The sequence below is a fragment of the Oncorhynchus masou genome, chromosome 32, assembly GCF_036934945.1.
Source record: "Oncorhynchus masou masou isolate Uvic2021 chromosome 32, UVic_Omas_1.1, whole genome shotgun sequence".
In the NCBI taxonomy this organism is placed as follows: Eukaryota; Metazoa; Chordata; class Actinopteri; order Salmoniformes; family Salmonidae; genus Oncorhynchus; species Oncorhynchus masou.
The window spans coordinates 51,842,017-51,855,283 of record NC_088243.1 but is presented as its reverse complement, the minus strand read 5'-3'; positions in this window follow the sequence as shown (position 1 = coordinate 51,855,283).

Here is a 13,267-nt window from a genome sequence, read left to right as displayed (position 1 = left end):
GGAAAATCTTATTTAGAGTATCTTTAGTATTATAGCCGTGTATTGCTGTACGAGATCTAATCGTCTGAGCGAGTGGTTTGATAATTAGGGCAAAGAGCATAGGCGACAGCGCACAACCCTGCCTTGTCCCTCTGTAAAGGTTAAATCGGGGCGACAATGATTGTTAGTGAGTATTCTGGCACAGGGGTTCCTATATAAAAGCTGGATCCAATTTATGAACCCATCTCCAATATTACATTTCTGTAGGACCTTGAATAGATAGGGCCACTCAACTTGGTCAAAGGCCTTTTCGGCGTCAAGAGATATGACGGCAAGGTCCACGTTGGGTAACCTCTGAGAATACATAATGTTGAAGATGCGCCTGAGATTGAAGAATGAGTTTCTGTTAGGGATAAAGCCGGTCTGATCCGAATGGACCAATTTGCCAATTAAAGTGCTAAGCCCGTTACCCAAAGTTTTTGCTAAAATCTTTTGGTCTGTATTAAGGAGAGATATTGGTCTGTACGAACCTACCTCATCCTGAAATGTACCCTTCTTATGTATAACTGTAATGAACGCTTCATCCAAAGTAGAAGGAAGAGCTCCATCCTCATTGGCCTGAACCAACATTTTGTGCAGGTAGGGAGAGAGCATGTTGCTGAATGTTTTATAGAATTCACCAGGGTATCCATCTGGGCCCGGGGTCTTGCCACTCTTTAGAGATTTAATTGTTTCTCGATTTTCATCAAGAGATATTTCCTTATTCAGGAAGTTAGAATCTTCCTGGTTCAGGGCAGGAAGATTACAGTCCTCCAAAAATGTTTGCATAATTAAGGGGTTAGGATCTGCTTTTCAGTGCAGCAAACTCTCTCCAGAAGTTAAGTGAGGATCTCTGAGTGATCCAATGTTGACCTAAAGGACTAATGATGATAAATACAATCCACCTGTGTGTAATCAAGTCTCCGTATAAATGCACCTGCACTGTGATAGTCTCAGAGGTCCGTTAAAAGCGCAGAGAGCATCATGAAGAACAAGGAACACACCAGGCAGGTCCGAGATACTGTTGTGAAGAAGTTTAAAGGCGGATTTGGATACAAAAAGATTTCCCAAGCTTTAAACATCCCAAGGTGCACTGTGCAAGCGATAATATTGAAATGGAAGGAGTATCAGACCACTGCAAATCTACCAAGACCTGGCCGTCCCTCAAACTTTCAGCTCATACAAGGAGAAGACTGATCAGAGATGCAGCCAAGAGGCCCATGATCACTCTGGATGAACTGCAGAGATCCACAGCTGAGGTGGGAGACTCTGTCCATAGGACAACAATCAGTCGTATATTGCACAAATCTGGCCTTTATGGAAGAGTGGCAAGAAGAAAGCCATTTCTTAAAGATATCCATAAAAAGTGTTGTTTAAAGTTTACCACAAGCCACCTGGGAGACACACGAAACATGTGGAAGAAGGTGCTCTGGTCAGATGAAACCAAAATTGAACTTTTTGGCAACAATGCAAAACGTTATGTTTGGCATAAAAGCAACACAGCTCATCACCTTGAACACACCATCCCCACTGTCAAACATGGTGGTGGCAGCATCATGGTTTGGGCCTGCTTTTCTTCAGCAGGGACAGGGAAGATGGTTAAAATTGATGGGAAGATGGATGGAGCCAAATACAGGACCATTCTGGAAGAAAACCTGATGGAGTCTGCAAAAGACCTGAGACTGGGACGGAGATTTGTCTTCCAACAAGACAATGATCCAAAACATAAAGCAAAATCTACAATGGAATGGTTCAAAAATAAACATATCCAGGTGTTAGAATGGCCAAGTCAAAGTCCAGACCTGAATCCAATCGAGAATTTGTGGAAAGAACTGAAAACTGCTGTTCACAAATGCTCTCCATCCAACCTCACTGAGCTTGAGCTGTTTTGCAAGGAAGAATGGGAAAACAATTCAGTCTCTCAATGTGCAAAACTGATAGAGACATACCCCAAGCGACTTACAGCTGTAATCGCAGCAAAAGGTGGCACTACAAAGTATTAACTTAAGGGGGCTGAATCATTTTGCACGCCCAATTTTTCAGTTTTTGATTTGTTAAAAAAGTTTGAAATATCCAATAAATGTCGTTCCACTTCATGATTGTGTCCCACTTGTTGTTGATTCTTCACAAAAAAATACAGTTTTATATCTTTATGTTTGAAGCCTGAAATGTGGCAAAAGGTCGCAAAGTTCAAGGGGGCCAAATACTTTCGCAAGGCACTGTACACATACACACATAGAAACATTCATACCCCAGAATAACAATCTACACTGATTTAAAATATACACATACATAATACTAAAATGCTAAGAGAAAATAGTAATAAAGTACAAATAGCAATTATATGTACGCACACCTACACAGACACAAGCACTAGAGAGGGAGAGCGGCCCACGGCTAGACAAAGGCAGAACGGCGCAAAACATCAACTTGCTAACCAGGTGTCTGCGTCTGCCCCTTCCCAACCATCACCCCCAGTCCCCTGCAAGCAATAAATAAATGGTATGGTAATAAGAATAATGTAAGGATTGAAAAATAAATAACGAAACAAAACAAAAATGGGGGAATATAAGTATATCCATCCGAAGGTGTCAGTGATCAACCCTGGAAGTAAAAATATGCATTGCTCTGAGCACAGCCGGGATGAAAGTGAATTTAACGTTAAATGAGAGCTCTGACCGCCATCCATTGGTCGGGTCAGCGTCTTACATGTTCGGTAGCCCTTGTTGAGCCCGTTTAATACGGTTTCATCCATTATGGTATAGTATGGATTTGAGTCCATGAGCAGACCCTAACACACAATGACAAGGCACTCTAACCTGTACGGGGGATTGGCTTATATTCCCGGATAAACTTCTCTGCGTCCAAAACCGAGGAGAGCCAAATCTTCTCACCGGAAGGCGGGGTAATTCTTAGTCTTGCAGGGAAGAGCAAGGCTGGGCGAAGATGGAGTTTGTAGAGTTTGGTCATGGCATCTCTGTAGTCGGTGCGATGCTTTGCCACATCCTCATAGACATGGAATGGATGCCCTTTGTGTGACAGGTTGCCCCTCATTCGAGCTTCACGCAGGATAAGATCCTTGGTCTTGAAACTGTGACAACAGATGATTACTGGGCGAGGGCGTTGGCCCGGTCTAGGCACTGGGACAGGGGAGCAATGTGCACGGTCCAGCTGGGGATCCGAAGCCAAAACATCCGATCCCATTGCATCCCTCAATAGCTTGGCGAAGAAGTCGGTGGGTTATTACGCGAAGGTTATTACGTCTGGATCGGCCCTCCAGGTCCACCACTTTCACAGAAAGCCTCTGCACACTATCCTGCAATGACGTGCATAGCTTCTCTAACTTGTTGATCCTACCAGCGTTGAATTCAGAAGCTTTCTCAAGGTCCACAATACTCTGGCCATGCGAAGAGACCGTTCGAATGATGTTCTCGATTTTGGTGTCCAGTTCAGCAATAGTGGCCTTAAGATCCTCAGCTATAGCAACACGTAGCTCCACCAAAGCCCGGGTAAGTTCTTTAAGTGTCACGTTGTTGCATTTGCCTTCCTCCATGTCTGTCTCGTTGTTTAGTGGGGAGTAGGCCTCTGCTGTGGATTTATTGTCCTTTGGTCGCTTATTACTCGGCATTTTCATATAAAAACCATCTCCGATCAGACAGCGTAGGGCAGTGGCTACACAGCTGATGAATGGTTAGACTCTACCAGACCAGAATATGTGCAGCGCGAGCTGAATATGTTACAAATGGTAAGGCCCTCAAACTCTCGATGAGTGAAGGTGAAGACTAGACATTTACAGTCTGCAGCTGTAATGTAAAGTAGTCTAGAACTTTGATCAAAGACACGAGGCGCACATTTCATCAATGGGAACTCCTCGGAGCAGGGCCCACGATGTAGCTACTCCTCTAGTAGAATGTTCCACCACAGCAAACGGCAAAGGCTGGCCAACCAGCTGATATGCTATAGTAATAGTGTCCACAATCAAATGTGAGACTCTCTGTTTCGATAGGCTCTTCCCCAGAACTCTCTGACCATAACACACAAACAATTGCTCCGACTGTCGTATTGTCTTAATCCCTCACCGGGCACAGCACACTTGGGGAAAGACCCAGCACACTTGCAGCCATGGGAGGTGCGTATGCTGACAAATGTAAGGGCCTGGTTCACACGTCTGTCAGACAGGACATTCAGCGAGAAATAGGTTAGGCCGGATGATAACACTCCCCTTGTCTGCACCCATTTGGAAACATTCAGAGCTCACTGAAAGAGCATGCAGTTCACTAACCCTCTTAGTAGAGACAATAGCCAACAGGAATGCCACCTTCATGGAAAGGTGCTTCAAAGACGCTAACCACAGGGGCTTGAAAGGTGGCCTATCAAGTGCTGACAACACCACGTCAAGGTCCCAGTTTGGTACCGAACGGGCCTTTGCTGGACGCAGATGCTTAACTCCCTTCATAAACTTGGAGAGAAAGGGGTGATCACACATGGGAACCTCCGGGTCATCGTCACGGCATGCCGAAATTGCAGCCAAATTGCAGCCAAAGTAGATGCCGCTCTGCCCTTATCAAATAGTGATTGTAAAAAGTGTAAAACCATTTGTACATCACACAACTCGGGGGCAACATTATGACCCTCACACCAAGCGCAGAATATACCCCACCACATTTGATATGGCGTGTTGGTGGAGGAAGCCCTGGCGTTCTGCAATGTGTTGACCACAGTGTCCTGAATACCTAGACTTGCCCATTTACACCTCTCAAGGGCCAAGCCCAAAGCTGGAGGTGGCGTGGATCCGGATGCCAGAGCACACCAAACCTTTCCCACAGCTGTGACACCATCTGAGTGTGTCGGCTCCAGTCCCCCTCCGGATGGCCATTTCTCAAAAGCATGTCCTCTGCCCGGTTCAAGACCCCGGGTATGTGCACTGCCCGCAGTGACACTAAGCGGGCCTGAGCCCACAGCAAGAGCTCCTGGGCTATTTTGTGGAGGTGCCGTGATGCCCCTGGTGACTGATATATGCCACTTCCGTGGTGTTGTCTGATTTGACCAGGTCATGCTTCCCCTCCAAGTAGGGCAGGAACTGTTGGAGTGCCAGGCAAACCCCCATTTCTCTGCCCCTGTTGTCTCGTGGGGGAGGAGGAGGGTCAAGATGTTGCTGGAGCACTCTTGAGACATCCTGCCCTGTCTTCCAACTCCTTTGAGGGGTGGCGGTAGGGTGCGCAGTTGCCAAAGGTGGAACCTGGTGTGAAGGGGAGCTCCAAGAATGTTTTCTGAACTTGCAGTGGCAGTTTAGACTGTGCCAGCCAAAGATGGTAGCGTGAAGTCCCCACTGAAGCCAAAGGCTTGCCGTTGGCAAGTGCTATGTCCATCTGGAGCAGAGTGAGCAGCCACCTCTGTGACCACATTAACCTTTCTAGCACAGGGGTTCTAGCGGAACCCCTCGACAACATTCTGCTGAAAAGACAGCATGCAAAATTCAAAAATATTTTTTGAAATATGTAACTTTCACACATTAACAAGTCCAATACAGCAAAAAGAAAGATAAACATCTTCTTAATCTACCCATCGTGTCCGATTTCAAAAATGCTTTACAGCTAAAGCACAACATATGATTATGTTAGTCGGAAAAAAAACACAGGCATTTTTCCAGACAAAGATAGGAGTCACAAAAAGCAGAAATATAGATAAAATTAATCACTAACCTTTGATTATCTTAATCAGATGACACTCATGTTACACAATACATGTATGTTTTGTTCGATAATGTGCATATTTATATCCAAAAGTCTCAGTTTACATTGGCGCCTTACATGCATTAATGTTTAGATTCCAAAACATCCGGTGATTTTAGCAGAAATACTCGATAAAATATACTCATGTTATTCACAGAATTAAAGATAGACTTCTCCTTTATGCAACTGCTGTGTCAGATTTCAATTTTTTTTACGGAAAAAGCATAATCTGAGAACGACGCTCAGAACCCAAAACACCCAGAGGAATAGCCGCCATTTTGGAATCAACAAAGAAACAACACCATAAATATTCACTTACCTTTGATGATCTTCATCAGAAGGCACTCCGAGGAATCCCAGTTCGACAATAAATGACTGATTTGTTCCATAAAGTTCCAACATTTATGTCCAAATTGCCACTTGTTGTTAGCGTGTTCAGCCCAGTAATCCATCTTCATGAGGCGCAAGCATTTCATCCAGACAAAAACTCAAAAAATTCCGTTACACTCCTTTAGAAACATGTCAAACAATGTTTGAAATCAATTGTTAGGATGTTTTTAACATAAACATCAATAATGTTCCAACCGGAGAATTCCTTTTTCTTCAGAAAAGGCACTGGAACGAGAGGTAACTCTGTCGGGAGCGACGGTTTCAAACGACGGTTGACGGTTTCAAACGACGGTTGACATCTAGTGGAAAACCTAGGACGTGCAACCTCATCCATATCTCAATATGTACTTGGTCGGCAAAGCTTTGAAAAACTACAAACCTCAGATGGCCCACTTCCTGGTTGGATTTTTCTCAGGTTTTTGCCTGCCATATGAGTTCTGTTATACTCACAGACATCATTCAAACAGTTTTAGAAATAGAGTGTTTGCTATCCAATACTAACAATAAGTCGCTCTGGATAAGAGCGTCTGCCAAATGACTTAAATGTAAATGTAAATGTAAATCATATGCATATATTAGTATCCGTGACAGAGTAGGAGGCAGTTCACTCTGGGCATGCTATTCATCCAAAAGTGAAAATGCTGCCCCCTATCCCAAAAAGGTTAAGAAACTCATCACCACCCCTTGGGAGGCGAGGGATCAGCAGGGCGAGGTAGGGTTGCAGCCTCGTAGCCACGTTTACGAGGTGCACCATGAGGGAGAGGGTCCTGAAAGTGCTTTGTAGCCGTTCATCGCTTACTCTTTCAGGTCCTGGTTTGAGGTGAGGCCCCTTGCCAACAATCTCCTTGTCAGGGAGGATCATAGCAGTCACCATGTCATCCATCACCAGATAGTGGTTTAGCACTGAGGACTCTGCATCCATTAGGAGAGTCCACGGCCTGGTCTGGTTGTCGATTTGGAAGCGCCCTCCCAATCTGATATTACTACAGTGCCTTCAGACAGTATTCAGACCCCTTGACTTTTTCCACATTTTATTATGTTACAGCCTTATTCTAAAATTGATTACATTTTTTTTAAATCCTCACAATACCCCACAATGACAAAGCAAAAACAGGTTTTTAGAACATTTTGCAAATTTATATATAAAAAAACAAATAACTTATTTACATAAGTATTCAGACCCTTTGCTATGAGATTCAAAATTGAGATCAGGTGCATCCTGTTTTCATTGATCATCCTTGAGATGCTTCTACAACTTGGAGGCCACATGTGGTAAATTCAATTGATTGGGCAGGATTTGGATAGGCACACACCCGTCTATATAAGATCTCACAGTTGACAATGCATGTCAGAACAAAAACCAAGCCCTATAAGGTCAAAGGAATTGTTCGTAGAACTTTGAGACAGGATTGTGTTGAGGCACAGATCTGGGGAAGGGCACCAAAAAATTATGCAGCGTTGAAGGTCCTCAAGAATAGTGGCCTCAATATTTTTTCAACGGCCAAACTCAGCAATCAGGGTAGATGGTCACTCCAGAGATCCTCTGTGGAGATGGGAGAATCTTCAAGAAGGGCAAACATCTCTGCAGCACTCCACCAATCAAGCCTTTATGGTAGAGGTAGTAAAGTGCACATGACAGCCCGCTTGGAGTTTGCCAAAAGGCACCTAAAGGACTCTCAGACCATGAGAAACAAGATTCTCTGGTCTGATGAAACAAAGATTGAACTCTTTGGCCTGAATGCCAAGCGTCATGTCTGGAAGAAACCTGGCACCATCCCTATGGTGAAGCATGGTGGTGGCAGCATCATGTTGTGGGGATGTCTTTCAGCGGCAGGGACTAGTCAGGATCAAGGGAAAGATTAATGGAGGAATGTACAGAGAGATCCTTGATGAAAGACCTCAGACTGGGGTGCAGGTTCACCTTCCAGCAGGACAATGACCCTGAGCACACAGCCAAGACAATGCATGAGTGGCTTTGGGACAAGTCTCTGAATGTCCTAGAGTGGTTCAGCCAGAGCCTGGACTTGAACCCGATCTAACATCTCTGGAGAGACCTGAAAATAGCTGTGCAGCGATGCTCCCCATCCAACCTGACAGAGCTAGAGAGGATCTGCAGAGAAGAATTGGAGAAACTCCCTAAATACAGGTGTGCCAAGCTTGTAGAGTCATACCCAAGAAGACCTGGGGCTGTAATTACTACCAAAGGTGCTTCAAAAAAGTGCTGAGTAAAGGCTCTGAATACCTATGTGATATTTCAGTTTTTTTATTATTTTTAAATAAGCAAACATTTCTAAAAAACAATTTTTGCTTTGTCATTGTGAGGTATTGTGTGTAGATTGATGAGAAAAAAAACACAATTTAATCCATTGTAAAATAAGGCTGTAAAGTAACAAAATATGGAAAAAGTCAAGGGGTCTAAATACTTTACAAATGCACTCTACGCCAATGCAACGTACTTGCAGAAGGAGCTGTCTTCTGCTGGCACAGTGTTTTTTTCTGGTGCAATGTCGGCTGCAAATACTGGCCATATTTACAGACAGTTGTACACTCTCCTGTCCGTTATGCATGCAAAGGCGCATTAATTGTCTTGTGAGGAAATTGTTTTCCTTCTTGACTTTTTTTTGTTATGCAGAAAGGATATTGTAATGTCTTTTAAAATAATAGAATGAATACATTATTAAAACATTTTTTTGTTCATTATGGCGTTATAGCTCAAATGGGGAGGCCGCAATTAGCCTGGTGCTGGCAACACAACTGGAGAGGAAGTCGAGCAGGTGAATAGTTTTATATCCAGAGGTGTTATCACGACAAAGTACACATGATAACATCAGCCATGTTGAAGAAGGTTTATGAATGCAACATAATTCCCTTAATAATGTGTAACTATTAATTGTTGCTTATATTTCAGTTCCAGCACACTTCAATTAGTAAGATAAACCTAACTGCCCCTCTCCTGGACTGTCACTTTGCTGCGGTGGAGAGGCTTGAGTACTCAAATGACCCTGAGAGCTAAGGCTGAGGGTGTATATACTCTGTGCAGGTGCAACCATGCCAGGCCAGGTCAAAGGGTAGGAGGCAGACAAAGTAGTCCATAGTCCTCCATGTTGGGGGTTGGGCGGGGGTCTAATTATCCCACCATAGAAAATAATGAACATTGACGAATGGAAACCAAAGAAATTGCCCCAAAGCAGGACATTGTCTTGGACACATGTTATTTCTGAAGGGAGAATCTGACAGTGAAGGACATTTACTTTTTGGGGTTAACTGATAATGCTATGATGTAATGTTATGCTATCCTCAAAATGGTATTGTTGTTGTTTTTTCCATTTTACACATGACTGTATTTGCAGTCTTTATGTTGATTGGTTAGGCATACAGTAATACTTTCTAAAAAAAGTTGACTGAAGATGTATGGACAGACTTTCTCACACTACTAGCATTGGGCTGCATTAATAATATGGATTGTGTGTTGGCAAAGAGATTTGTGAAAGTATTTTTTGTTTGGGGGGGGTTCTCGTTCTTGTTTATCTATTTTTACATGTCTGATCTTCTGTCTGCAATCCTGGCTCAGCTTTTTATTATTTTTACTTGATGTAGTAAAACATCAAGATGACTGTCTACATTAAAGACACTTTTTTTGTGTGATTCACTTGACAAATTAGAAACTTCACATATGTTATTCCTTAAAAAAAACAAAAAAAACAGAATGTCAAAAGACTGAAAGAGGAGACTAGCCTCCTTGAAGAAAAGCAGGCAGGGCTGGACATCAACGGCACTGTGCTTCAGGGGTGAGTTGCTGAGCTGCAGCAGTGGCCTGAAGGTGTGTTAGGTTATGAAAAAATAGAGCAAAAACTAAAACGGACAACCAGAAAAAACTCAAACCAAGTTTATTCAACCCACAAACATTCCATTGCAACTGGCATGCCTTATCAGGAACTGAAACTAGCATATATTTATACCTTCTGACTAGGTGGAGTATGTCTTGTATGTCTAAGATAAACAATCCATCTCTGTTGTTAGGCAGAAATGCAGTAGGTTCCTCTCACTGGTATTGTCATGACCTGCCTAAGTCTAGGACCCTCATGGGCGTCGTATGGGATAGAACTGTACAGTCGGGGCCAAAAGTTTGAGATTGACACATATTCATTTTCACAGTCTGCTGCCTCAGTTTGTATGATGGCAATTTGCATATACCCCAGAATGTTATGATGAGTGATCAGATGAATTACAATTAATTGCAAAGTCCCTCTTTGCCATGCAAATGAATTGAATCCCCAAAAACATTTCCACTGCATTTCAACCCAGCCACAAAAGGACCAGCTGGCATCATGTCAGTGCTTCTCTCGTTAACACAGGTGTGAGTGTTGACGAGGACAAGGTTGGAGATCACTCTGTCACGCTGATTGATTTGGAATAAGAGACTGGAAGCTTCAAAAGGAGGGTGGTGCTTGGAATCATTGTTGTTCCTCTGTCAACCATGGTTACCTGCAAGGAAACACATGTCGTCATCATTGCTTTGCAGAAAAAGGTCTTCACAGGCAAGGATATTGCTGCCAGTAAGATTGCACCTAAATCAACCATTTATCGGGTCATCAAGGAGAGCGGTTCAATTGTTGTGAAGAAGGCTTCAGGGCACCCAAGTAAGTCCAGCAAGCGCCAGGACCGTCTCCTAAATTTGATTCAGCTACGGGATCGGGGCACCACCAGTACAGAGCTTGCTCAAACATCCTGAGACCATTCATGTGTGGGGTTGCTTCTCAGCCAAGGGAGTGGGCTCACTCACAATTTTGCCTAAGAACACAGTCATGAATAAAGAATGGTACCAACACATCCTTCGAGAGCAACTTCTCCCAACCATCCAGGAACAGTTTGGTGACGAACAATGTCTTTTCCAGCATGATGGAGCACCTTGCCATGAGGCAAAAGTGATAACTAAGTGGCTTGGGGAAGAAAACATCGATATTTTGGGTCCATGGCCAGGAAACTCCCCAGATCTTTATTTTTTATTTTTCTGTTAAACTACCCAGATCTTAATCCCATTGAGAACTTGTGGTCAATCCTCAAGAGGCAGGTGGACAAACAAAAACCCACAAATTCTGACTAACTCCAAGCATTGATTATGCAAGAATGGGTTGCCATCAGTCAGGATGTGGCCCAGAAGTTAATTGACAGCATGCCAGGGCGGATTGCAGAGGTCTTATATATTGACTCTTTGCAACAACTTCATGTAATTGTCAATAAAAGCCATTGGCACTTATGAAATGCTTGTAATTATACTTCAGTATTCCATAGTAACCTTTGACAAAAATATCTAAAGACACTGAAGCAACAAACTTTATGGAAATTAATATTTGTGCCATTCTCAAAACTTTTGGCCACTACTGTAGTTAGATGGTCTTTAGGACGGGCCTCAATGGGACCCTTTCCAGCACTGTCTTCTCTCTTCACCTGTTGACCTTATCCCGAGTTGAGTTCCACATCCCTTTTTGTCCTAGTTCCATTGCAACTGGCATGCCTTATCAGGAACTGAAACTAGACTGCTACTCTTTGCCCCCTTCCTTAGAAATATAAATATGAAGTAATAACATGTTTGAAAATAATATTAACTTTCTGCATCATTGTCTCACTCAGCAACTTTTCATGCAGAAAGTTCCTATTCACTGTTCATTGACCCCTAATATGTACATTTCTTACACAGTACATGTCAAGTAATCAATACGTTCTAATATGATGATAGAAATAAGTATATTTCAAGCCATAATCCAACAGGTAGAAAAGTGAATGTTTCTCTGTCTCTCAACTTCATAATTGCATTGATGTCAGTGGAGACATGTTTGTAACATCCCCTATGTCTGACAGCCACACTTCAATAAAGTCAGACAGGGCAGATGGGTGATCTCCAGAAGAAGATTGAAGGTCTTTACCTCAGTGTGAAACAGAGGAAACACTACCTCTACCGTTTGACAGGTAAGCCCCAACAACAATATGACCTCAAACGCATTATTAATCAAGCAGTAAAACTGATTTGAGAACGAATATGCATTAGTCACACACATCAAAACCACATTTATGATCAAATGTAGGCATGACCTACATTATTAATTGACCTAATGTAAAGAATTTCATTAAACTGAGAAATTACGTGACCATAAACAGTAGAGTATCTTATGAGCCACAACTCAGCATGCCTTGTATAATGTTATAACTGCATGACAACACATGCCTTAGAAATTAGTTGATTTCTTTGTACTCTCTTTGTTTGTGTCTCTATAGTAGCTCTATAACTTATAGTCATGTAATATATATGAATCTACAGTCCGTTTAATCACCCCTTTTTATTCAGACGACAACAAGAGAAGGCATCAGAGAAATTCAGGTGATTCTGAGAAAAATTGTTGAGGACAAGGCAGACTTGACAGCTGCCATAGTTCAACTTCACGAGCATCAGGCAGAGTTTAGGCTCCCCACAGTGGATGAGCTGCTCAATACTGACAACTTTGTGTGGCCATAGGAGGCCCTTGGCACCAGTAAGTATATTGATGCAGAAGGTATCTATTGTGATTGTTTACCTTCATTGTAGTCTGCGATCATTGCTGTTGTTCTGTTATATACCTCTGTGAGTTTACATCTCACAGGCAACAGTCTTCTTGCCATCAAAAAGGCAATCTTTGACAGACTGATGTTGGTGAACAGACTGCAGGAGGAAGAGTGAATCCTGGTGCAGGAGATGAAGAGGCACCGGGGAGCCTACAAAGTTGAAGTTTATACTGTTTTTTAGACTGACCTTTTTGTCTTGCTTTACAAATATCCTCCACACAATTTTATGTAGTGGAATTGTAATAATTTACTGCTTTTACATATGACTTTTAGGCAATGCAGTGGAGTTGTCAGAGAGAGGGAGGAATGGTCATCTCTGCCTAGTGAAGAGAAGATTGAGTGAACAATTTTTTTGATGACTCTCATGTAGATGAAAACTCAAATGAATAGAAGTTCTATTGCTGAGAGCTCAGATGATGACTGCTATGCTTTTTGAAATCATACACCACCCATGCCTCTTTCTCTCGGTCTCGCTCTCACTCTCAGGAGAGAGAGAAGACTGCCATCACCTCCCTTGGGAGCAGCCTGGT